Genomic DNA, 26,915 nt, shown 5'->3' with positions numbered 1-26,915 from the left:
TTAAAAAAGGCTGAGCACCGAAGAATTGATGCTTCTGAACTGTGGTGTTGGAGAAGACTCTTGAGCGTCCCTTGGACTGCAATGAGATCAAACCAGTCAATCCTAAAGGAAAGCAACCTTGAATATTCAATGGAAGGACTGATGCTGAAACTGAAGCTCCAATATCTGGCCACCTGATGGGAAGAACCAACTCATTGGAAAAGACTGATGCTGGAAAAGATTGAAGGAAAAGGAGAAGAGGGTGGCAGAGGATGAGACAGTTAGATAGTATCACTGACTCAATGGACATGAATCTGAGCAAACTCCAGCAGATAGTGAAGGACAGGAGAGCCTGGCGTGCTGCAGTCCATGGGATTGCAAAGAGTCAGACACGACTTAGCAAATGAACAGCAACAACATACACATACATACATACACACTCAGCCATAAAAAAGGAATGAAATAATGCCATTTGCAGCAACATGGATGAATCTAGAGATTATCATACTCAGTGAAGTAAGTCAGACAAAGACAAATATCACATGTAACACTTATATGTGGAATCTAAAAAGACGATACAAAGGAACTTATTTACAAAACAGGCTCACAGTCTCGGAAAACAAACTTGAGGTTAGCACAAGTATACCTCCAGTATAGCACAGGGAATTCCACTCAATATTTTGTAGTAACCTAAATGGGAAAAGAATCTGAAAAATAATGTATGTATGTGTATGTGTAACTGATGTGCTTTGCTGGAACCTGAAATTAACACAACATTGTAAATCAACCACAAGTCTAAGCGATAGTTTTTCAGTCGTGTCCTACTCTGCAATCCCATGTACTGTCGCCCGCCAGGCTCTTCTGTCCATGGTATTCTCCAGGCAAGAATACTGGAGTGGGTAGCCATTCCCTTCTCCAGGGGATCAAACATGGGTCTCCTGCATGGTAGGCAGATTCTTTACCATCTGAGCCATCTGGAAGCCCATACTCCAATAGCATTTTTTTTAATTGTGCTTTGCTATTAAAATATTATTTTGGTATATTTTCCTTTCATTAAAATGTCCTCTTCAAAGACCATGGAGGAAGCAGCCATGCTTCTGGAAATGATAGGCTCACATCATGCCATCACCCAGCCTCTTCCACTGGAGAGAGTTGAACACAAGACAGATACCTTTGCTCAGGCTGTTCAGGCCCTAAATGAGCGCACTGTTCATTCACTTCTACTGAGGAAGATCCACCTAGATTCCTTCAAACCCTCAACGGCCTCTACATGAACTGGGTGAAGTTCTATTGAATTGATTTGTTTTTATTTCCAAAATTCCCTTGTTCTACCCCTTGACTGATTTTTTTACATTTAATATTAATCAGCTCAAAACAAGTCCCAAAATAATTTGCTAATAAATTTAAATTGCAACAAACTCAAGAATTAAAAATAAAAGCACTACCATGGCCCCCAGTAACTTGCTATCATTCAGTCATCCTGTCAACAGTTACGCTTGGAGAGTTATCTCCAGCACAAAAAAATCATTTCGGAGAAGGTAAAAACCAAGTCTAGCCTCCGCATTGTTATGCTTTGGTGTCGGACATGAATTCTGTTGATACGTTCTCTCTCTCTACTCCATCTCTTGCAACTAGCGATTCTTTCCTTTTCCACACCAACTTCCTACAGGACCAGATCTAAATCCAAAAAAGCATCAAAACCCCAAAGTTGGCGCTTTCCTTCCCCAGAAAGTTAACCGGTGATTCAGTGCCCAGTAGAAGAGGTGTAATGGAATTAGTCATCAGGCAAACGTAATAAAACCAGAAGCATCAGGAAAGGGTCATCTGTTCAAAACAGAATTCCATACTTTCTCACCACCCTCCATGACAAAGTTGCAAAATTTAGTGGGAAATAATGCCTTTCGGTCCACATTTAGAGAAGATAGAAAAATTGCCGAATGTCACTGCTACAGGCAACTTGACTAGATGATATTTCACATATTTTTGTTTGAATGTTTGTGTTCCCCCCAAACATCATACTAGAATCCTAATGCCCAATGTGGTGGTATTAGGAGGTGGGGCCTTGTGGATGCTTTTAGCCCAAGGGCCTACCCTCAGAGATTAATGCCCTTATTTTAAAAAAGGCCTGAGAAACATGAATACGGTACAGCCTTGCCCTTGAAGAAATCACAAACCAGGGGATAACAATGTGTAACACTAATTATAATGTTAAAATTATATGTTTATTAATAAAAGAAAATGTACAAGTTTTCTCGTATCATCCATTGGTGCAGTATATTAGGCATTTGGAATTATGGAAGGAAACAGTAAGTACAAGGAAAATGAGACTGAGTAGTTATTTCCAAGGTGACTTGATGCTGCTCAGAAATAAGCTAGCTGCTGAGGGAGATGAAGGCAGCAGGGAGGGGGAGGCCTGACACAGAGGTCTCCCTGGCCCTTTTGACCACACAAAGACACAGGAGCCCAGAAGAGGGTCAGCTAGACGCTAAGCCTGGCAGTCCCATCGTACTGGACTTACCAGCTTGCAGAATTAAAGAGACGGATGTTTGTTGGTTTGTTTGCATTTTGTTACAGCAGCTCAGACAGACTAAGATACTACTTTTCCAGAAAGTTGGTTTTGTCAGGACAGACATATTTCAGAGAGAAGGAGGGAATGAATTGGAGGGAAAGAAGATGGAAAAAAATGTTGGTGGAACACTCTAGGTAAGTTGCTATTCAAAGCTGGCCTGCAGGGATTTCCTGGGGGCTCAGTGGTAGAGAATCTGCCTGCCAATGCAGGAGACGGGTTCAATTCCTGATTCAGGAAGATCCCACATGCCGCAGAGCAACTAAACCCGCGTGGGCACCACAGCTGCTGAGCCTGTGCCCGGGAGCCTGTGAGCCGCAACTCCAGAGTCCACAGGCCCAGAGCCCGTGCTCCTCAAGAAGAGAGGCCACAGCAACGAGAAGCCCGTGCACCAACAAAGGCCCCACACAGCCAAAATAAAGAAAAATTTAAAACAACAATAGGAACGAAGCTGGCCTGCAGCCAGCCTGGAGTGCAGTTCAGGTCGATGGAGTGCTTGGGTCCACTGTCTTGAAGCAAGGCCCTAAACTTTTCCAGGAATTCAATCCCCAGCATCCCTTCAAATCAGACACACATCTGAAGGTTATAGGTGAAGCATATGCAAAGTGGAATATAAATGTATATAGCCCTACTTTAGAGAACAAAGCCATTTTACGTTTGACTTATGTATGTACCGGACTATGCATAAAGTGATACAGCTCTTAAGGCCATTTTTTTAAGTGATAAAACGGAGATTCAGTTTCACACATGGTCACTATCACTCAGGTCACGCACAGAGCTAAGACTCTGATACGAGCATGTCCAACTCTCAGGCCGTGTTGTCTGTACTCCCTACCTTCCTAAACTCCGAACTGTGTATGCTAATCATCTAAGAGCTCCCCAAAGCTTACCCATCTAGTAGCTCCCCGAGGCCCCTTTCTCCAGTCTTGAATACCCTATCCTTATCATTACACAGTATTGATTATGAACGTTTATGATACTCAATCCAAGGAGGAAACAATTCAACAAGACAGCATATTACTGGGTGAATTTAAATGTCACTTTCAAAAAGAACTATTTTCGCTAGCACTAACAGTACATTTTATAATATTATGACCAACCATGACAATGTCTACTCTAGGCAAAATTATGAAATAGCATAACTTTGTCTTTCAAGACACTGGCCACGTAAATTCTTGTCTCATCACATCCTAAGAAGGGTCTGAAAATCATTCAGGATTAAGTACTTCAAAATAGACAAAAGACTTTGCTTCCTCAGGATTTAAAACTGCCTGATTTCTCAGATTATTCTATATGTTCACAGAGATCATGAAGCTTTCAAACAGGAAACATCTTCCAAGACTACTTGACATGGAATACTTTTTCTCTACATAGAATCTCAAGCAATTTCTTTTAGGAAATGCTAGTTCACAGAAGACCAGCTAAGTTTTCCCTGCAATAGCTGATTTTTTCCTCTATGTGTCCCTAATGAGTAAGAACTACAATGAATGATCCAAAAATGAAATTAACAATTGCATTTACAATAGCATCAAAAATAAAATATTTTGGAATAAGTTTAACCAAAGAACTACCAATTATACTCTGAAAACTATAAGACATTGTTGAAAGAAATCAAATAAGATCTAAATAAGTGGAAAGTCATCTCATATTCAAGGATTAGAAGACAATACGTTAAAATGACAATAATCCACAAATTGATCTACAGATTTAATGCAATCCTTAGCAGAATCCCAGCTGGTTTCTTTGTAGAAACTGACAAGCTGATCCTAAAATTCATAGGAAACTCAAAGGACTTAAAACAGCTAAAACGATCTTGAAATAGAAGAACAAAATTGGAAGACCCCCAAATTCCCAATTTCAAAACTTATTACAAAAGCAACACTCATCAGGACAGTGTGGAACTGGCATAAGGATAAACATATTGGTCAGTGGAATACAGTTGAAAATCCAGAAATAAATCCTGTATCTATAGTCAGGAGACTTTTCAACAAGGGTACCAAGATCGTTTAATAGGGAAAGAGTAGCCTTGTCTACAAAGGGCGCTGGAACACTGGACAGCCGCATGCAAAAGACTGGAGGTGGACCCTTACTTTACACCACGTACAAAAATTAAATAGTGGATCAAAGAGCTACATGCAGAGTCAAAACTATAAACTATTAGAGAAAAACATAAGGGTAAATATTCATGGCCTTGAATTTGGAATGAATTCTGAAACACCAAAAGCTTGAGCATTAACAAAAAAAGGCAAATTAGACTTCATCAAAATTAACAACTCCTGTGCAACAAGACACTATCAAGACAGTGAAAAGAAAAGCCAAAGAGGGGAACACATTTGCAAATCAGAGCTAATAAGGGACTTGTTGCCAGAATAAAGAACTTTTATAATTCCAATAAAAAGATAAGCCAATTTTAAGGAGGGCAAAAAAAAAAAATCTGGATTGACATTTTTCTGAAGAATATAGACACATGGCCAATAAGCACATGAAAAGATACTCATTATCAGTCATTAGGGAAAGACAAACCAAAACCACAGTACCACTTCACATCCAGGAAGATGACCGTAAAAGTCACAGAAGTGCTGGCAGAATATTGAGAAATCAGAATCCTCATACTCAGCTATAGGAACATAAAATGGTTCAGTCACTTTGGAAAACCATCTGACAGCTCCTCAATATTTAAACAGAATTATCATTTGACTTTGCAATTCCACTCCTAATCATATACCCAAGAGAACTGAAACTGTACATCCATATAAAAGCTTGCATATGAATGTTCACAGTGGCATTGTTTATAACACCCAAAAGGTGGAAACTATGTCCATCAATTGATAAGTGAATAATCAAATTATATCTAGACACTGGAATTTGACCATGAAAGGAATGAACTACTAACGCATGTGGCAACATGGAGAGACTTGTAAAATATTACGCTAAGTGAGAGAAGCCAGTCACAGTTCACATATTCTGTGATTCCCTTTAAATGAAATATCCAGAAAAGGATACCATGACAGACAGTCGATTAGTGATTAGCTGGGGAAAGAGATGGAAGGGCAGGTGGTTGACAGCTAAAGGAGCATCATGTTTCTTTGAAGTTCCCAATGAAGATGAAAATGTTCCAAAACTGATTGTGGTAAAAGTTGCAGACTCTGAGAGTCACTTCTTACGTGCTGAAATGAGCTTCACGGTACATGACTGTGCGTCCTTAGTTGCTCAGTCACGCCTGACTCTTTGCAGCCCCATGGACTGTAGCCTACCAGTCTCTTCTGTTCGTGAGATTCTCCAGGCAAGAATCCCTGCCTTCCTCCAAGGGATCTTCCTAACCCAGGGATCGAACCCAGGTGTCCCGCACTGCAGGTGGATTCTTTACTGTCTGAGCCACCAAGGAAGTCCTATGGTATATGACTATATCTCAATAAAGCTTTTCCCCCGAAATAATCTATAGCACAAATACTCCAGATGTGGTTAGTGAACTGTGCTTTCCATGAACTGTCTTTTGTTAGTCCATGAAGAGTTGACCTTGCACCAAAATATGAGATTGTAGCAAGATTTTCCTCAAAAGGAAAGTGTGCATTGATTATCCAAGCGTGTGCTTATCTCCTGAACAGGTTCCTTTGAGTAGCCCTGATCTACAGCCCCTCACACTTGAAACAAAATAATGATTTCCAGTGTCTTTGGTGACTACATCCCCTGAGACTTAAGTGAGGAGGGGTAGTGATTCTGTGAGCCAGGTTACCCCAAAGTTTCTGAACTGGGAGGTGGATCATGGGAGCCATGGAGACCCTTGAGGGGGGGGAAGAGTGGGAGCAGGGATGGGGTATGGAAGGATCAGCAGAAAGGGGGAAATGGGAACAGAAATGGAAAGCTACTGTGAGAGGGAAACCCAAACAAGAAACCTGGAGCTAAGATAGCAGCAGTTAACACTTCATCCAAGTTTAGCCCCTTGAAGAAGCACTGCTGCTGCTAAGTCACTTGAGTCGTGTCCGACTCTATGCAACGCCATGGACTGCAGCCCACCAGGCTCCTCCGTTCATGGGATTTTCCAGGCAAAGAGTACTGGAGTGGGGTGCCATTGCCTTCTCCGTGAAGAAGCACAGGGAGAGCTTAAAAGATGCTGGCGTCAACCTGCTACCCCTCGTCCTTTTTGGGACACAGGATGACTGAGATGAGAGTCAGGAATCACCCCAGAGATTTCCAGCCATGTTCAAACAGTAAACCAGAGAAAGAAGCTGAAAATAAATGCATGTGGCAGCATAGGAATAATTTCTGGGATTTTGTGGCATCTGGAGTAGTCACAAGAGGACCCTGAAAAAGCCAAGTCTTCCTTTTCCCCTTACAAGAGAAACCTGTGTTTAAACATTTTGCAATATCAGCTTTTGAGTTATTCTTAGTGTAATTAAAAATCAGGGCTTTAAACAAATTGCTAATTCGAACGTTAAAAATAGAAGGCAGCAATAAAAGATGTTAGGATGTCATAATAAAATTCAGTAAAAGCTATAGCTTAAACGATTTTCAGCTTCTCTCACTTTCAAGTTTTAGAGGTGTACTTCATCAATAAAGTGTTACAATTAAAACCATTTCAATTAAGTTAAAATTGGCTTCGAGTGAAAAAAAAAAATGCTACCAGTTAGGGCTCAAGTGTAAAAGCAGCTACAAACATAGGGAGCTAGACCTTAAATAATCAGCCAATCTACAAGTACTGACTGAACACCAACCACATAAGCATCATTGAACGGTACTATGGAAAAGAAAACAAATCTAAAACATCATTCTTGGTTCCAAGGATACAATAAATATGGAGACAAGGTATTTAATAATAAATGAGAATCCTTTATTCATTCAACGAACATTTACTGAGTACCTACTGGGATAAAGATTGGCGAGTATGAGAGAAGTTATTTTGTATACTGTTCTTTATGCTTTTGTGTATGCTTGAAAGAGTTTATGATACACGCTTTTAAAGGAGTAATTAAAATTGTTCAGTTTTAGTTTGGTTGGTAACAACTGCTAATATTGGTTTCAGGTTTTGAAAAATACCTAGCAATCAAGGCGGAGTTAGGATTAATGCTAATTGGAAATCATACCTTCAAATTGATTCTAAAGCAGAAAAATCTGGTAACTGCTTTTTGCTTTGAATTACTTGGACTTGGCTCAGAAGGTAAAGAATACGCCTGCAATGTGGGAGACCTGGGCTCAATCCCTGAGCTGGGAAGGTGCCCTGGAGGAAGGCATGGCAATCCACTCCAGTATCCTGCCTGGAGAATCCCCATGGACAGAGTGGGCTACAGTCCATGGGGCTGCAAGAGTCAGACATGACTGAGCAAGCACCTTCCTTTCAAGGTGCCTTTATTACAAGTTCTTAAATTTTTTTCATCCTGGTACTTAATTAACCATACCTCCTGATGTTGCTTTTAAGACACCCACACACACATGTGTATCTTAGTCTCTGATTAGACTGAGGGGAGGGGCCCTACTTTAGGCCTTGTATTCCCATCATGCACTACCATGTCCTAAAGATTGTTAATAATGAATCCTTCAAATATAAGAAATCTTGATATAAAACAGTATAACTGGGAATGTAAATCTGTGCAGCCGCTGTGGAAAGCAGTGTGGAGGTCCCTCAGAAAACTAACTGAAAGCAGAGTTGCCCTGTGTTCCAGCAATCCCACTTCTGGGCATATAACTGGGAAAAAAAGTATCATTAGAAAAGACACGCACTCCTATATTCACAGCAGTCAAGACACGGAGACAGCCTAAGTGTCCATGGACAGAGGAATGCATAAAGACACGGTGCATGTATATATAATGAAATATTACTCAACCACGAAAGAGAACAAAATAGTGCCACGTGCAGCAACATGGATGGGCCTAGAGATGCTCCTGCTAAGTCAGTCAGAGAAAGACAAACACCGTATGATCTCACTTTTACACGGAACCTAAAATATGACACAGACGAACCTGTCACAGACTTGTGACTGCAGGAGGGGAGGAGAGGGGAGCGCTGGGAGGTTAGGATTAGCAGATGCAAACTATTCTAGAGGATGATCAACAGCAAGGTCCTATTGTGTAACACTGGGAACGACGTTCAATGTCCTGGGATAAATCATAACGGAAAATATAGAAAAGAACGTATATATGTGTATAACTAAGTCACTTTGCTGTACAGCAGAAATTTAAAACATTGTAAATCAACTATATGTCAACAAAAAATAATTTAAAACACAGTATAATTGGACAATGTAATTCTTAAGACTTAGGGGCTTGCCACATTTCAGTGTTTTACCAGAGTTGTGTTTCTAGGCATGTGAGTGATGCCCTAAAGAAAAATAACTGTGAAATAATGTGACGATGATGGTAACAGGTTTTCCTGGTAAAGAATGATTAGAGTCACGGACCATTTAAGTCCATGTGCTTGCCCAGAAGAAAAGTATTTCACTACTTGGGTTTTTTGTTTGTTGGTTGGTTTTTATTGTTGCCTCCCCAGGGCTTGTGGCATCTTAGATCCCAAACCAGAGATTGAAATCAGCCACCGCAGAGATAGCCCCGAGTCCCATCCACCGGACGGCCAGGGAATTCCCTCAGCATGTTGACCAGCCAGCTCCCTGTGCCATATAGGGCTGTATACCTGTTAGTTCAGTTCAGTCGCTCAGTCGTGTCCGACTCTTTGCGACCCCATGAATCGCAGCACGCCAGGCCTCCCTGTCCATCACCAACTTCCGGAGTCCACCCAAACCCATGTCCTTTGAGTCGGTAATGCCATCCAACCATCTCATCCGCTGTCGTCCCCTTCCCCTACCCTCAATCTTTCCCAGCATCAGGGTATACGTGTTAACCCGAAAGTAAAATCTCGGCCCAGTCGACATTTAAAATCCGAAACAAGAAAAACAGGAAAAAGAAGAGACGTTTAATTACGAAGAAAGAGGGTAAGAACTTTAATGCCCTTGGCTTAACTCGTGTGTGCTTAGAAGGCACTGTAAACTGCTGGCATTTTTCCTTCCCCGTTTCGCGTGTACCGGCCCCGGGGGGATGCCCTTACACCCCGGCGCCCAGGACCCGGTCCGGTCCAGCGAGAAGCAGGCCCGGTGCGCACTCACCTCCGATTCTGGGTCCGCCGCGCTCACCCTTCAGGCGCCTCCTTCCGTGGTGTTCGCGTCCATCTCCAGCGTCTCAGGCCGAAGCGCCTCGCCTCGGCCTCCCTTCCCCTCCCTTCTGTCGGAGCCCACCCGGCGACCCCCAGGCCCCCGCGCCCTGCGCCCTGCGCCCTGGGCCGCTGGATGCGGGCGAACATCCCCCAACGCCTTCCACGGGAAGCCCGCCGCCTCGGCCTCACGCGGAGCTTCTGGGCCCGCAGACCTCAGGCCCGATGAGTCAGAGTTCACAGTTTTTAGCAAGATCCCCAGGTGATCCCCCTGCCCCGGAAAATTGGCCGGCCAAACACGAAACACCCGGGCTGCTCGAGACTCGCGGTCTCGGCTCGCTTCGGCAGCAGCGAATGCACTCAACGGGACCGATCCAAAGACTAGCCGGTCCCCCGCCGCCCTGGGCAAGGATGACACACAGATTGCTGAAGTGTTCTGTATAAAATAAGTAAGTTAAAAAAGAAAGAAAGAAAGAAAGAAACGTGGTCTCCAGTCCCAGGTGGTCTTGGCCACCGCTGGGCACCCATGTCGTCCCCGTCCCCAAAGTTGTCCTTCTGTTTGGAAATCCATCCCTGACTTCTCCCCTCTCGCCAGCCGGAGAGCATCCCTTCTGCCTTGATTTGCTGGTGATGCCGGGTTGGGGGACCGAAGGCGCCGGACCTCCGCCACCGCCCCAGCCTAGGTCCCTTCGGGCCGGACTCACCTCTGCCCCTGCTCGCCACCTGTGCCAACCGCATACCGCGCGGCTTGCCCACACGGTCTGTGCCCCCGGGTCTGCACCCACCTCCGGGTCTCCCTCCATCAGCAGACACCTTTCATCTCCCATCTCACTGAAGAAGGCTTCTGTTCCTGCCTCAGCGCAGTCCTCTACCACCGGCTTCTTCTCTGGTCTCGGGCTTCCCTCAGCCCACCGCCACCCGGCTTCTCCCTTCAGGGCACGAGGGAGCCTGCTCCAGGGACCCAGCCTCACCCACCAGCGCCGGCCTGTCCTGCTCCCAGGGCTCCCCTGCCAGCTGCCACCAGGCTCCCCTCACCCAGCCCGGTTGTTTTGGCCTCAGTCACTACCCCTCCTAAGTCCCCTTCACGGGTCTGTCCCCATCACAGGCGCCTCAGGACTGGTGTCCCTGAGATGCAGGCCTGGCTCTGGCCTCCTCTCACTCCTCACTCCCTGATGGCACCCCAATCCCACTCCCCCCGGTCCCTCCAAATGCCAAAGACCTCCGTCTGTCCCCCAGGCCTCCCTGTGGAACCTGCAGTGTGCAGCTCTTTGTGTTTGGCTCCTCTTTGATGGAACCGAGACACCTGTTTCTGGGAGTCCCAGACTCATTGCTTTTCTTCATTCAATAATGGCTTATTGGGCCAGAGGCGGGGGAGGGAAAAATTGGGGGGTTGGGATTGACACATACACACTGCTGCTGCTGCTGCCGCCAAGTCGCTTCAGTCATGTCCGACTCTGTGCGAGCCCATAGACGGCAGCCCACCAGGCTCCCCCGTCCCTGGGATTCTCCAGGCAAGAGCACTGGAGTGGGTTGCCATTTCCTTCTCCAATGCATGAAAGTGACAAGTGAAAGTGAAGTCACTCAGTCCTATCTGACTCTTAGCAACTCCATGGACTGCAGCCTACCATGTTCCTCCGTCCATGGGATTTTCCAGGCAAGAGTACTGGAGTGGGGTGCCATTGCCTTCTCCGCATATACACACTACTGTATATAAAAGAGATAACTGATAAGGACTTACTGCATAGCACAGGGAGCTCTACTCAATACTCTGTATTGCTGTTGCTTAGTCACTAAGTCGTGTTTGACTCTTCTGTGACCCCATGGACTGTAGCCCGCCAGGTTCCTCTGTCCATGGGATTCTCCAGGCAAGAAGACTGGAGTGGGTTGCCATTTCCTTCTCCAGAGGATCTTCCCAACCCAGGGATCAAACCCACGTCTCCTGCAATGTCAGGTGGATTCTTACAACAAGCCACCAGGGGAGCCTACACAGTAATGAAAGTGAAAGTGAAGTCGCTCAGTCGTGTCTGACTCTTAGCAACCCCGTGGACTACAGCCCACCAGGCCCTCCATCCATGGGATTTTACAGGCAAGAGTTCTGGAGTGGGGTGCCATTGCCTTCTCCGTTAACAGGGGCTAGGCATATCATATTTACTTGGAGCTGGTATACTTGGTGACAGCCTTAGTGCCCTCGGACACAGTGTGCTTGGCCAGCTCCCCAGGTAGCAGCAAGCGCTCGGCGGTCTGAATCTCCCTGGATGTGATAGTCAAGTGCTTGTTGTAACGCGCCAGGCGCGATGCCTCGCCAGCAATGCGCTCGAAAATGTCGTTGACGAAGGAGTTCATGATTCCCATGGCCTTGGACGAGATGCCGGTGTCCAGATGGACTTGCTTCAGCACCTTGTACACATACACGGAGTAGCTCTCCTTGCAGCTGCGCTTGCGCTTCTTGCCGTCCTTCTTCTGGGCCTTGGTCACAGCTTTTTTAGAGCCCTTTTTAGGGGCAGGAATGACCTATGTGGAAAAAGAATCGAGCAGATATGTATATGTATAACTGATTCACTTTTCTATACACCTGAAACCAACATAATGTTATCAATCAACTATACTCCAATAAAAATTAAGAAAATAAAAGGAAAAAATGGTTTATGGAGCATCTGTTGCTGCTGCTGCTAAGTCACTTCAGTCATGTCCGACTCTGTGTGACCCCATAGATGGCAGCCTACCGGGCTCCCCCGTCCCTGGGACTCTCCAGGCAAGAACACTGGAGTGGGTTGCCATTTCCTTCTCCAATGCATGAAAGTGAAAAGTGAAAGTGAAGTCGCTCAGTCGTGTCCAACTCTTAGCGACCCCATGGACTGCAGCCTTCCAGGCTCCTCTGTCCATGGGATTTTCCAGGCAGGAGTACTGGAGTGGGGATGCCATTGCCTTCTCCATTATTGAGCATCTACCATGGGCCAATTCTAAATGCTGATGATACCATAATAGTTAAGTATCCCCTCTCCCCAGCATCTGATGTTCACCTGAGGAGGACAGACAGATTGATAAACAGTCAGACCTTAGGTGGTGGCAGGGGCATGAGAGGGCTTCCCAGGAGGTGCTAGTGGTAAAGACCCTGCTGCCAACGCAGGAGACGTAAGAGACGCAGGTTCAATCCCTGGGCCGGGAAGATCCCCTGGAGAAGAGCAGGGCAACCCACTGAAGCCTTCTTGCCTGGAGAATCCCATGGACAGAGAAACCTGATGGGCCGCAGTCCGTAGGATCCCACAGAGTTGGACACGACTGAAGCGAGTTCGCTCGCATACATGCAGGGGCTTGAGAACCAGAAAGGCAGGTAAGGGAAAAGAAGGGACCAGGAGCCGAGGAAGTGGGAGCAGGCGTGCTCTTGACGTTGCGGTGGTTAGGAAAGGTCCCACCGATAAGCCGGCATTTGAGTAGAAGCCTGAAGAAAGCGAGGCTGTGAGCGCTGCGAGGACAACTGTAGACTGGGCGAGGCGGAGGTTCCCGGCCCCGAAGCAGGCCGGGGCGGCGGCGGGAGGGCGGCGCAGCCGAGCGCGGGTCCTGCACGCTGCGGGGGCGCCGCAGGTCCACCCCGGGCGGTGGAGCCGCCAGAGTCTCGAGCGCCAGTGGCTTGCTCTGACTTGACGGGCCTCCAGCCCGGCCACCCTCCCCAGCTGCCCCGCCGCCCGTTCCCGTCTCCGTGGAAGGCCCTTCCCTCCTCCTGACTCTGACACACCCCTCCTCTCCTTAGGGTACATAGCCCCCCAGGATACAACACTCCAGTTTCACATATACCATTATTCTGTGTAAGGGGGCCTGGAGACTAGGAGCTCGCAGCCAATAAACCTGAAGTTATTAATTTAAAATCAATTTTTCACATCCAGCAATAAAAGTACTTCAAATCCAAGCATCACTCTTAAAAATATAGCATGAATCAGCCATAGGTGTGCATATACCCCCTTTGACAGAAAACAACAAAATTCTGTAAACAATTAACCTTCAATTAAAAATTAAATTAAAAAAACCCCCAAATACAGTAATTCTTAGAATCAGAATCACAAGGTCTTAAAGATATGATCTGTCTGTGCTGTAGAAACATTTATCCCAAGCATGACTTTCCTGAGTGTTTCATTAGAGATCCAAGATGACTTTACATGGAATACAGGAATCATCATTTAGCAGCAGAGGAAACTGAAGCCAGGAAAACAGAGTCACCTGGTTCAGATCACACGGCTCAGAGGAACTCAAGCTCTCTCCTGGCTCCTTGCTCTTTCTACTTGAACAAATCCCTGCAGAGACACCAAACTTCAACATGGGCACCTTAAGTTTTTGACCATTTTTGTTGGTTGAAGAAGTAAAACCCAAATCATCATGTCCTTTTTGAGAGAGCTGAGGGCCAGGCCATCAACGGCCCCTGGAACCTGCTCCACAACTCAGTCCTTCCCAACACTCAGCCCTGCGGGCAAGATTTAATCTCTCCTAATCCCGTAGTTCTTTCCTGGCCAAAAAGTGTTGAAAATGTTTATCACTCAGTCGTGTCCGACTCTTTGCGATGCCATGGACTGTAGCCCACCAGGGTCCTGTGTCCATGGAATTCTCCAGGTAAGAATACTGGAGTGGTTTGCCATTTCCTCCTCCAGGGGATCTTCCCAACCCAGGGATCAAACCCACATTTGCATTGCACGCAGATTCTTTACCATCTGAGCCACCAGGGAAGCTGAGGCATAAGCTTTTTTCCTATGCAATGTGACGTTGGCTTTATATTGATCCCAAAGGAAATCTATGGCCTTCTTTATAGCCCCTTTAAAAAGTTATACATTGAGATAATGCTCTAAATGCAAATTCCTCCCACGGAAGGAGGGGTGGGCAGTGCACAGACGTTTAGAAGGAACGCGGATTCCCCAGGGAAACTGGTTATTCAAGAAACGTTTACAGTCTTGCGGTGCATGTAAAGACAATAGCACAACCTGTCCTTATTTACCTAAGGAGCCCTTCATATTCCAGGCCCATATCTGGCATCATTGCTGACACCATGAACAAATGAACGTGTCCCATCCTGAAGCCTTGACCTTCTGCACAGAGTGACTGAGATCACCAGGTTACTGAAGAGCAGAGCAGACAGTGCCAGCCTTCTGATGCACTAGCTCTGATTAGCTTTGGATGAGAAAGGGAGGCGAAAGACTCTAGGTTTTTGGCTTTCAATTTCTTTGCTTCCCGCCCCCCTCAAGGACCTTAGGGTCTTGGCAGTCATCAAAAGAGCTGGAGATTTAAGAGAGACATAGGTGAACTCTGCCTGGGACATTTAAGTGAGTATTTGCACTAAATGGGAGGAGATGGGACTGGAAGTCAGGACAGAGATCTGGCTTGCAGGCCCAGCTCCGCAGCATGCCAGCACAGGTTCGCTGGGTGCAGCCTCACAGCAGGGGCCCAGGCAGAGCGTGCGAGGCAGGACGAGGCTGCATAACAGGGTACCCGCCTGACTCACCACACGCAGGGGTACAGGGGGCACCGGACCACTGAGTGATGAGGGTGGTGGAGCGTGTGAGGCAGGAGCCGAAGTGCCGCAGCCCAGAGGCTTGGCCGGGCGGGAAGGGAAGCAACGCCTGGAGCAGGCGGAGGGGCCTGGACGAAAGGAAGATGTCAGAGGGCTTACCGGTTGCGGAGCCTAGATCCTGTCCCTTAACATCCTTCCCCAAACTTGCCCATTTCATGTGCTGAGGCTCTAGCCTCTGCTGTTTCAGTTCCTTTCATATCATGTCTTGCACAAACTCTAGGAGTTGCAAGACACACATTTCTGGCAGCAGAAACAAGCAGGGACCCCACCCCCCTCTCCCATAAACTTGACATTCTTTTTCCAGCTGCATGCCAGACCAGCACTAAACACACTATACTACTCCCCTAGGACAAGCAGGAATGTGAAAATAGAACAAGGCTGAAATCTATTAAGATTCATATCCATAGAAGTTTTATGAAGCTAACAAAGGACTTGAGAAAAAAAAAAAAAGCTAACTGTAGCACAACCCCCAGTCTGTAAATGGCTTAGAGGTGGAATCACAGTGCTTTGAGTTAATTAGAATTTCCTCTTTGGGCAAGAGAACACAGTTCCACAAAGCTAATAGCTGTTTAGATATTGGAAAGAGAAACCCAGCAATATATTACGCTTTGGAGGAAAGTAATAAAATCCACTCATGATCTGAATCTTGAAAACCTCAATACCTCAATTTATTTCATCAGAGATTCTCTTCTTAAAATGTTGTGAACACTGCAGGAGGGAGAAAAAAAGTGAAGCCCCTGCTCTTGAAACCTGAACATCCGTTCGGATATATGTCTGTGTCTGTTTTGGCCTTGCCCTACAGCTCTCCAAAACTGGGATGAGAGTTTTTCTTGCGTGTGTGTTTTTAAGTTTGAAACACTTGTAAACATCAACTAAACTTCAATTTAAAAAGATGTTAAAACCCACAAAACCAAACAGTTAGCAAGCCTTTTTGAAGAGAACAATAGAATGTTACTGAATTGTAGAAAATCAGACACTTTAACTTCTGATGCTTCAAGAGGTTCCCAACCGACAGTTTGTTAGTTGTCCGCTAGTGTGTGGTCAACAACACTAATATGCCAATCTGCATGACGCGGACTCGAATTCCCAGCACCTCTCTGCCTTGTAACAAGAAATCGCTCCTGTTTTCTGAGACCTTCAGGATACATGAGCGCTGGTTAAAGGGAGTGCAATGCTCCGAATGTTTGTGCCCCACCCCCAGGTTATTTTGTTGAAATCTTAACGTCTGATGTGATGGTTTCAGTGGGTGGGGCCGTTGGGAGATGCTTCAGTCTCCAGGGTGGAGCACTCATAGCAGGGATTAGGGACTCCTGAAAGAGGCTCCAGAGAGCTCCTCCCCATGAGGACACCACCAGACGCCTGCAGCCCAGAAAGGGGGCCCTCTCTGGGCCCAGTTGCACCGACTTCCAGCCTCCAGGGCTGTGAGCAATAACTTGTTTACAAGCCACCCGCTTTATGGAACTGATGTTTTGTTATAGAGGCAAACGGACAAAGACAGGGATGGAGCCCTACTTGGTCCAAACAGAAGGGACAGTTGTAATCTTGGAGAAGGAGGCTTAGAGGGTGTGTGGTATGGGAGGAGGGGCTGGGGAGGAGCCCTTGTGGCCATATGCCCACTATTGGCACACACTCCGCACGTGTTTCTGTAACTAGAATGGACTAATTCTAGTTTCCACTTTGCTGTTAACTCATTGTGTGACTTCAGGCAAGTGATTCTGCTTGACCTTCAGTTTCTGCATCTGTGAAGTGGGGCTGACCCCTGAGGGAGCCCCCAAGGACACACTGATGAACTCAGAAGCTCTGGAGACATGAAAAGAGGAGTGCAAGTTGTCTCTGTTTTGCTTCTTCTCGAATACTGGCAGGTGTCTGGCTTTCAGGTCAAGAACACTGCCAGTATTTTCAGTGGCTTTCTTTTAATCAACAAGCTTCTTTAGCTTGTAAAACTACAAGCTTCTTCCCCCAAAGGCTAATTCCCTCATGAGAGTTTTTTAAAAATTGGTCTGAAACAGCTTTGTATCTTGGAATTGAGCCTTAATTTAAGAAGAAAATCTTGTTCACTTTGGTTTTAAAATTAGATGGGATTTCTAGGCTGATCCACAAAATCTCATTTTAATGCATAGCAGAAGTAACCTACCTTCCTGCTATTAATTCTAAGTTCTGACAACTACTACTGCTAATCTATTACTGAACTTAATTGAATACTTACTATGTCTCAAGTGCTAGGCTTTGCATTTTACATATATTCCCTTTAAGCTTTATAACAACTCAGGGAGATATTGTTCGCACCCATACATATAAAACGAGTCTCTCAAAGGTTAAGGGACTTTATCCAGCTAAGAAATAATAGACCAAATTTTAACCAGGTTTGCTTTTTTTTTTTTACAAGTCCTTGGCATTTCCACTATAACTGATTGCTCAAATCAGACTTATGGAACACGGGCCAACAGTAAACTAAAGTTTGTGCTTATGAATATCAGAAGCATTCATTCATTTTAAAAAAGGAAAAAAAAAAAAAAACCTTGCATTTTCCCCCAAAATCTCTATAAAATATGCTTCAATTTTCCATACTTAAGACTCGTCATTATATGGTACAGACTGAATCAAATCTACAATATATACTCATTTGACATTTCCTAATTCAAATAACAAAACCTTCATAATACTAAATTGAATGTTCAAAAAGCCCTCAGAAGGAAACAGTGCTCCCACATAAAAATAATCCTTCAATTTTTAAAATAATGCCGACCATCAGGCATACAAAGAAGTGCCCGCATTTTTCACCTTTTATGTCATATATTCCTGCTGATTTCCACTTCAGCTGGGACTGGCTCATAGGTCGTTGTTGACTCTTTTCAGACTCTGCTACAGGTGTGTCTTATGCTGAAGAGTAAGTAATTCCTAGTATTATCACACTGGCTGCAGGCAAGATTGTCAAGAAGTTGGCTTGGAGCCCTCTGCACATAGACCCGCACTCTGAAGTTGCAGTCTACACAACAGCAATTTATAGTAGCAACCTCATTGCAGGACATTGAGAGGAATGTTAAATTTAGCTTACTGGCAAGAATAGCCTACCACAGCTGAAGAGCCGTACAGGTTTTAAATAACTCTGAGACATAAGAGAACTCCCCACATTTCTTCTCAGTCTGCTTGGAACACGGGCAACTTGACCCCCAGCGCACAATTAGAAAGTGTAGAGTGCAGTCAGGGGAGCTGAAGACCTTCCAGCTATGACCCAAAGAAATATGCAGATCGCAGCCAGTCATTCAGGAGCTAATTATCCACATTCATCCAAAGCCGCCAGAGGAGACCTAGGGAATCTACCTCATTTGCCTCATTTTCAGTCACTTATCAGCAAGTTGTGGAGTTTCAGGAGTACTTATAAAAATTAAGCTGAGAGAGAAAAGCAAACTCTCCTATCAGCTGATACTTTGGGCTCTAAGACATAACTCTGCTAAAGAACTGGGATAAATGAGAAGAGATGATATACCAGAATCATCGCGGGAACTGTTTTAACCAACTCATTGGTTTTGTTCAATCTGTGAATTTGGATTACATGTATCATTCTGGGCTCTGTGATTTGTCTGAAGTTCTTAGAAACCCTGTTGAAAGTTACATTGTCACAACTTTTGCAAATCCAAGATGGGGGAATGCAGAAGAGAAAGCACTTGCAACCCAAACCTAAACACTGAACACTTCATGTAAAACTTCTTTTTGAAGTAAAATCATTCAACTCCACTTGTTCAATGAATTTAGGTAATTTACAAACACTTATGCAGAAGCCGAAACCCCTGATGCTGTAATTCTGTTTAGGGATGGCCTTGTTCATGAGCAGCTCACAGAAGATGGGCAGGTTGGCTGGATCTAAAAATAAAAGAATGGGAAGAAGGGTTGTGCACACACAGAGATGGAGAAAATAATGAAGCTGATTTGCAAGTGAGGATTATGAAGATCAGTGTCTTCAACTTAAGACACACATTGTGAATGACCCAAGTTTTCTTGATGTGAAAGTTAGATTGTGACTTCAAATTACTCCACAAGATAGATGTGTCCTTAATGCTTTCATCTCCTTAGTTTATTTCACCATCAGCAGTTGTTTTACAATGCCTCACTTAATAGTTGTAAGCAAAATAAACCTAAAAGAAGTGCAGGTCTACAGTTACGAGTTCAAATTTAGTGAATCACGTTTAAACTAAAACAGAACTGAAACCTCACATTCACCAGTCATCGAGTTCCTTCAACAGTTCTTAACAACTTACTGTGTGCCAGGAATTAGATCTGTGGGAAATCAAGGGCTGACCCGATGAAATGAATAATTTAGAAAGATCACATATCGTGTTACCAGTGATATACAGAATATCTTAGAAAAGGGAGACCAGAGGCACAAAAACCAATGAGGAAGGGATGAGTGCCTGGGTCCTGTTGTGGGAAGACAAAGAAATGAGTAGGAGAGAGACATTTTAAAGGAATAATCAACAAGGAGGACCTGATAAAGTTTCATGATAAAGTGGCATTATTGGTAGAAATTGGAAAAATATGGAAAGGGAACCACCCAGAGATGAGGAGTTGGATTTTGGGTTTGGACAGAATACCTTCAGTTTAAGATGATAGTGGCTCTAATTCAGGGGTCCCCAGCCCTTGGGTCATGGACTGGTACTGGTTTGTGGGCCGCACAGAAGGAGGTTTGCAGTAGGCCAACCAGCAAAGCTTCATCTGCACTTATAGCTGCTCCTCTTCGCAGTTGTTCCTGCCTAAGCCCTGCCCCCTGTCAGAACAGGGGCGGCATTAGATTCTCATAGGAGTAGGAACCCACTGTGAACTGCACATTATGATGAGTTATATAAATATGTTATTATATACCACCATGTAATAATAATGAAGTGCACAATAAAAGTAACATGTTTGAATCATCCTGAAACGATCCCCCTACCCCAGTCTGCAGAAAACTTTTCTTCTGTGAAACTGGTCCATGGTGCCTAAAAAGCTGGGGACTGCTGCTCTAACTGATTGCTGGACTGACTTGATTAACTGAGAATCTGGAGTACGTGGACTTGCTTCCCAGTTTATGCCTTCCATAATTTCTGCATTCGTTAGTTTTGAAAGAAGCAATCTATGAGGCACACTTTCCCACATTTACCTTCCATTAATGAAGCAGGAAGGACTGATGTTGAAGCTGAAACTCCAATACTTTGGCCACCTGATGCAAAGAGCTGACTCATTTGAAAAGACCCTGATGCTGGGAAAGATTGAAGGTGGGAGGAGAAAGGGACGACAGAGGATGAGTTGGTTGGATGGCATCACCGATTCGATGGACATGGGTTTAGGTGGACTCTGGGAGCTGGTGATGGACTGGGAGGCCCAGGGTCGCAAAGAGTTGGACACGACTGAGCGACTGAACTGAACTGAATGAATGCAGATCAGGGAGAACATCGATTACAGAAAGCTGAGAGGTATCTTTGGAAACCTCACTTTCTTCTACAATGAATACTGGCTCAGTTCAGTTGCTCAGTCGTGTCTGACTCTTTGCGACCCCATGGACTGCATCATGCCAGGCCTCCCTGTCCATCACCAACTCCCAGAGCTTACTCAAACTCACATCCATTGAGTTGGTGATGCCATTCAACCATCTCATCCTCTGTCATCCCCTTCTCCTCTGGCCTTCAATCTTTCCCAGCATCAGGGTCTTTTCCAGTGAGTCAGTTCTTCACATCAGGTGGCCAAGTATTGAAGTTTCAGCTTCAGCATCAGTCCTTCCAATGAATATTCAGGACTGATTGCCTTTAGGGTGGGCTAGTTGGATCTCCTAGCTGTCCAAGGGACTCTCAAGAGTCTCTCCGACACCACAGTTCAAAAGCATCAATTCTTTAGCGCTCAGCTTTTTTTTATAGTCCAGCTCTCACATCCATACATGACCACTGGAAAAACCATAGCGTTGACTAGATGGACCTTTGTTGGCAAATACTATCTACATCTTGCCAATTGACAGTCAATAGAGTCAAACTTTGCCCCTGTGGGCAGCTTCTCAGGAGACTGGGGCTACGCCTCTCTTGCCTACTGCTGAGTTAGTCTGCTGTTCTCTTTAAAGTAGATCCCAGAAGCCAGAGTGTTTAGCTCCCTGTGGACCTTGGAATTCTAAGAATGGGAACATCCATGTGTATGATTTGTTGTCCACAGCTCCAGGACCACCTGGCCTGTACTCCACCATCAGCCTCCATTTTATTTTATGGTGTTTTTTTAAGTTTTTATGGTCTTTTAAGAGATGTTTTCCATTTTAAATTAATTATTATTTAATTTTTTAGCTGTGTCACATGTCTCGTGGGATCTTAGTTTCCTGACGAGGGACTGAAGTCATGCCCTCGGCAGTGGAAGAGTTGGTTCCTAACCACTGGACCGCCAGGGAATCCCTCATCCTGTTTCCATCTCACATCCTCTTCAGAATGACTGGTGTCCTGTAATGCCAACTGTATCAGCCACAGATCATGGAAGTCCTTTCCAGTTGTGAGCACGCTCAGTTCTTCTTTACATTACATGAGAGTAAGCAAGGAAATTGCATTTTGTTTTTTAAGCACAGGATAAGGAAGTAGGAAACCAGAAGATCGGGAAATGGTGTGCTTGATGTCCCGTGTGTTTAGATAGTTAATAAATTTGAGATTTGAATTTAAAGAGCATCTCTGTAGCGATGACACAAACCACAAAATCTGGCTGATTTAATTTATATTACAGTAAATCAAAAGGGTCTTTATAAAACCCAGGCTTAAGTATTTTCTCCTCCTAAAGTATTAGTTCTGTGCTGAGGAGCCGAGCAGGTTCTTGAACGCTGTCCCGCCACCTCAGTTCCCACTATCACACTCCATGTATAGGAGCGAGGAGGGAACTCAGTGCTTTGTGTTGGTCACGATGAATTGGTTCCATCACTAAGATGCAACTAAAAGTATGGGAAACTAGACTGAATCTGCATCATTTCAGAACACGTTCCAGGTATCTTGATCTTTGGGGGGAAATATTTGCTAAGAGCTGTCTTTTCTTTTTTATGTACCTCTTTCTCTTAAAAAAAAAAAAAAAAACCCTGACAAGAATCAAAATGGAACAACAAACTAATCAAACCATTAAAAATCTAACAAGAGATTGGTGTGCTTCAAATGACAATGACTTTGTATAGTTGATTACTATGCAATCATAAAAAATAGTGAAAAGGGCTTCTTTGGTGGCTCAGCAGTAAAGACTCTGCCTGCTGATGCAGGAGACATGGGTTCAGTCTTTGGTCGGGGAAGATCCCACATGCTGTGGAGGAGCTAAGCCCCTGTGCTTGAGAACATCTGCAGCAAAAGGAGCCATCACAATGAGACGCCTGTTCACTGCAGCTAGAGAGTAGCCCCCTCTTGCCACAACCAGAGAAAAGCCTGTGATAAAATGATTACAAATTGAAAAGCACATTATGATTCACAAACATTTACATTACAAAACAGGATGTATAGTGAAATTCTATTTTTGAAAAAAAAAAAAGATAACATGAACTTTAAAATGTGTATCCCTATGTATGAAAAGACAAATATCAAAATCTAAAAAGTGATAATCTCTGAGCAATGGGGTTACAGGTGATTTGTGCTTATCTGTATTTTAGTTTTTTTTCCTATAGTGAACATATAAGAAAAACTTTTAAGAAAAAATCCCCAATTTTAATTGCTTTCAATTAAATAATACTGCATTCTACTACATATCTTCAATATTGCTCATTTTCTAGCTACATTTTTGAAAACAGGAACTGCAAATTTACAAAAGATGACAAACATGAAGCCAGATTATGAAGGAGAGGAGAAAGGTATGTGAGCGGGAGTGGCCAAGGCCAAAATGCACGAAGAATATACAGCCTGGCCAGGCCTGGCTCTCTAGGGAGAGGGCAGACCAATGACCCTGACCACTGGCATGCCCTGGGTCCTAGTATACCCAAGTGCTATGCCAATACTTTCCAGGAAATATCTCCAGTTCTCACCACATTCTTGAGATGCTGGAATGTCTCTGTGTGCCACACAATAAAACAGACTCAGGGGGAACTTACTTAAACCTATATGACTATGTGATCAAGTGGCTGCACTGGGGCTGACAAAGTATTAAGTGTTCAGTTCAGTTCAGTCACTCAGTCATGTCCGACTCTTTGCGAGCCCGTGGACTGCAGCACACCAGGCCTCCCTGTCCATCACCAACTCCCAGAGTTTACTCAAACTCATGTCCATTGCATCAGCGATGCCATCCAAGCATCTCATCCTCTGTCATCCCCTTCTCCTCCTGTCTTCAATCTTTCCCAGCATCAGGGTCTTTTCCAGTGAGTCAGTTCTTCGCCAGGTGGCCAAAGTATTAGAGCTTCAGCATCAGTCCTTCCAATAAATATTCAGGATTGATTTCCTTTAGGATGGACTGGTAGGATCTCCTTGCAGTCCAAGGGACTCTCAAGAGTCTCTCCAACACCTCAGTTTGAAAGTATCGATTTTTCAGTGCTCAGCTTTCTTTATGGTCCAACTCTTACATCCATACATGACTACTGGAAAATAGTGAGACCAAAGCAAAGGTGCAGATTTGGTCCAAGTAAAGATGCTGACAAGCGCTGTTTTGCTGCCGTTTCCTCATCAACATTTACTCCCGTACCACTCAGCCAACTGCCAGTCCATCCACACGTGGGGGCCGCGGTTAACATCACTCACATGATACACGGGGGAGTGAAGTTTTTTGTATGAAGAAAAAGTGTGTCGGGCTTATCCCAAGGACACACAGATGCAGGGGATGTTTGTGGCCAGCTCAAGGAATTGTACAAAATCAGTTATTCACTGCTTACAGTGAGAGATGGTCACGGACGGTAGTGTGTTCTCTGTAACCATCACCTGTCAGATGCAGGTGAGGGCAGGCAGGACAGACAGACCCAACTGTCGGTCATTCAGTTCGGCGGCTGGGGAGGCAGCTTGGTTCATTACAGGCAAGTCACTCTTGGTGCATCAGACTCACTTTATGTATTGGTAACATAATATTTTTTCACTGGAATTTATCACTACTTAAAAATCTGTTTGTCTGCACATCCCTATCTAAAGGTATGTGCGTATCTTGCTTAAAAGCTACTTCCTTCTCCAAAATACAAATGCCACGAGGTCCAACAGTGCTCTCTTGTTGCTGTATTTCCTGTACCTGAAATAATTCCTGGTACAGATTCGGCTGGGTCTGAGGAGGGCAAATGGCCTGGCTGCACGGAAAGGAAACTCTGTGGCTGGAGGTGGGGAGCTCAGACATTCCCGCGGTGTCAGCATGAAGTCTAACCACAGGAGTCAGATAGGTCCAGGCTGATCAGTGAGACCACGAGATATGCACCGTTCTATAACAGGGCTTCCCTGGTGGTCCAGCAGCAGAGAGTCCACCTTGCAATGCAGGGGACATCAGTTTGATCCCTGATCCGGGAAGATCCCACAGGCTGCAGGGCAACTAAGCCTGGTCCCCACGACTACTGAGCCTGTGCTCTAGAGCCTGGGAACTGCAACTACTGAGCCCATGTGCTGCAACTATTGAAGTCCTCAAGCCCTAGAGCCCGTGGCTCCACAAGAGAGGCCACCGCAATGAGAAGCCCACGCACCACAAATAGAGTAGCCTTCACACTAGTAGCCGCAACTAAAGAAAAGCCCACTTAGCAGCAAAGACCCAGCACAGCCAAAAATAAATAAATAAAAGGGGAATAGTGAAATTAGGAAGAGGACTCAAAATGGAGCTTGGGTAAAGGATCTTTTTGGTAAAAGAGGACTGAAAGATGGATAAGGATTGACCACCACACACACAAAAAAAGTTTTAGGATGTGGTATGTGCTGCTAGCTGCCAAACCACCAGTGATTATTTCAACCACAGATTTTAATTTAAATAATAATAATACCAGCACTGGTTGAAATGATTAGGGTAACAAAACCAATGTGGAGTATGCTGATATATCCAAACAGAAAAAGAACTAGAATGCGGGTTGAGAGCGAGTCCCTGGTGACCAAGGGAGGATGGGAAGATATCCATGTGGAGACTAGTAAAGATACAGAAGAGCGGAGAAGCAGACCTTCAGTGAATGCACAGCACAGTGGGTGCAAAATGTGTATGTGTCCTGGGGCAAAACTGCTAAATATATCCTCAGAGTAGCAGTTCCCTGGAGAGGCTGGAACAACCCACTTGGGGTTCCTTTCACTCTGGAGTTTATCTGCTTATCCTTTGCAGCCTGACTCCAACCCTTCTGGGTGCTGGGGTAACAAAAAAGAATAGCACGTAGTTCCTGGAATTAAGGGGCTTGCTGAACAGCAGAGAGATAGAAGACAAATTTCAGGGAGTCCAAAGTGAAACAGGATGCAAAGAAGTAGCCTCAGTTAATCTAGAACACCAGTTTTTTTCTTTCTCTCTCTTTTTTCCTCTCTCCCATTGGAGGTAACCTTGGTCTGCTCTAAGAATTGAGAGAACCAGAAAACAAATTCCTTTTCTATTAAATTAAAAAAAAATGAACATAATGATGCAAATGATAATGATGCTAGTACATAATAACGTGAGGGAAAGAACAAAAGAATCTCACAACAGTAAAATCCTGGTAAAAATGAGAATGAGACAGGTTAGCAATAGCTGAGGCTTCCAAACACCAGGCACTGGGTGAGGAGCTGCTAACTCGCTGTGTTGTCCTGGACTAATGTTTAAACCTCCCTGATCTTCAATTTCCTCATAAAAATGAGAGAATTAGGCTAGCACAGAAGATACCAAATGTTTGTCCATTTAAGAATCATGGACTTTTTTTGCCTCCTTTGTCAAAGATAAGGTGTCCATAGGTGCATGGATTTATCTCTGGATTTTCTGTTTTGTTCCATTGACCTATATTTCTGTCTTTGTGCCAGTACCATACTATTTTGATGACTGTAGCTTAGTAGTATAGTCTGAAGTCAGGAAGGTTGATTCCTCCAATTTTTCTCAAGACTGCTTTGGCTATTCAAGGTCTTTTGTGTTTCCATACAAATTGTGAAATTATTTGTTCTAGTTCTGTGAAAAATACCATTGGTAGTTTGCTAGGGATTGAGTTGAATCTATAGATCGCTTTGGGTAGTACACTCATTTTCACTATATTGATCCTTCCAATCCAAGAACATGGTATATTTCTCCATTTATTTGTGTCATCTTTTATTTCTTTCATCAGCGTTTTATAGTTTCCTATACATAGGTCTTTTGTTTCTTTATGTAAATTTATTCCTAAGTTATTTTATTCTTTTCATTGCAATGGTGTATGGGATTTTCCCCTTAATTTCTCTTTCTGATTTTTCATTGTTAGTGTCTAGGAATGCAAGGGATTTCTGTGTATTGATTTTATATCCTGCAACTTTACTATATTCATTGATTAGCTCTAGTAATTTTCTGGTGACATTTTTAGGGTTTTCTATGTAGAGGATCATGTAATCTGCAAACAGTGAGAGTTTTACTTCTTCCTTTCCAATCTGGATTCCTTTTATTTCTTTTTCTTCTCTGATTGCTGTGGCTAGGACTTCCAAAACTATATTGAATATTAGTTGAGAGTGGGCACTCTTGTCTTATTTTTAATGGAAATAAAAGCAAAAATAAATGAATGGGACATAATTAAACTTAAAATCTTTTGCACAATGAAGGAAACTATAAGCAAGGTGAAAAGACAGCCTTCAGAATGGGAG

At 44.4% G+C, this 26,915-nt stretch overlaps 1 protein-coding gene across 2 annotated transcripts in view; it reads right to left on the bottom strand.

The window, feature by feature from the left end:
• TOP2B (DNA topoisomerase II beta) overlaps window positions 1-9,891 on the bottom strand; it is a 94,626-nt gene extending 84,735 nt beyond the window's left edge. For both annotated transcript variants that reach the window (XM_086380773.1, XM_086380774.1), the window contains exon 1: window positions 9,637-9,891. The gene's annotated coding sequence lies outside the window, so the exon portion shown is untranslated. The remainder of the gene's footprint in view (window positions 1-9,636) is intronic.
• Window positions 9,892-26,915: the final 17,024 nt, after the last annotated feature.

The sequence above is a fragment of the Bos grunniens genome, chromosome 27 (assembly GCF_055505025.1).
Source record: "Bos grunniens cultivar Pamir isolate PY7600 chromosome 27, Bosgru_T2T1.0, whole genome shotgun sequence".
Lineage (NCBI taxonomy): Eukaryota > Metazoa > Chordata > Mammalia > Artiodactyla > Bovidae > Bos > Bos grunniens.
This window is presented reverse-complemented; position numbering and strand designations above follow the sequence as displayed.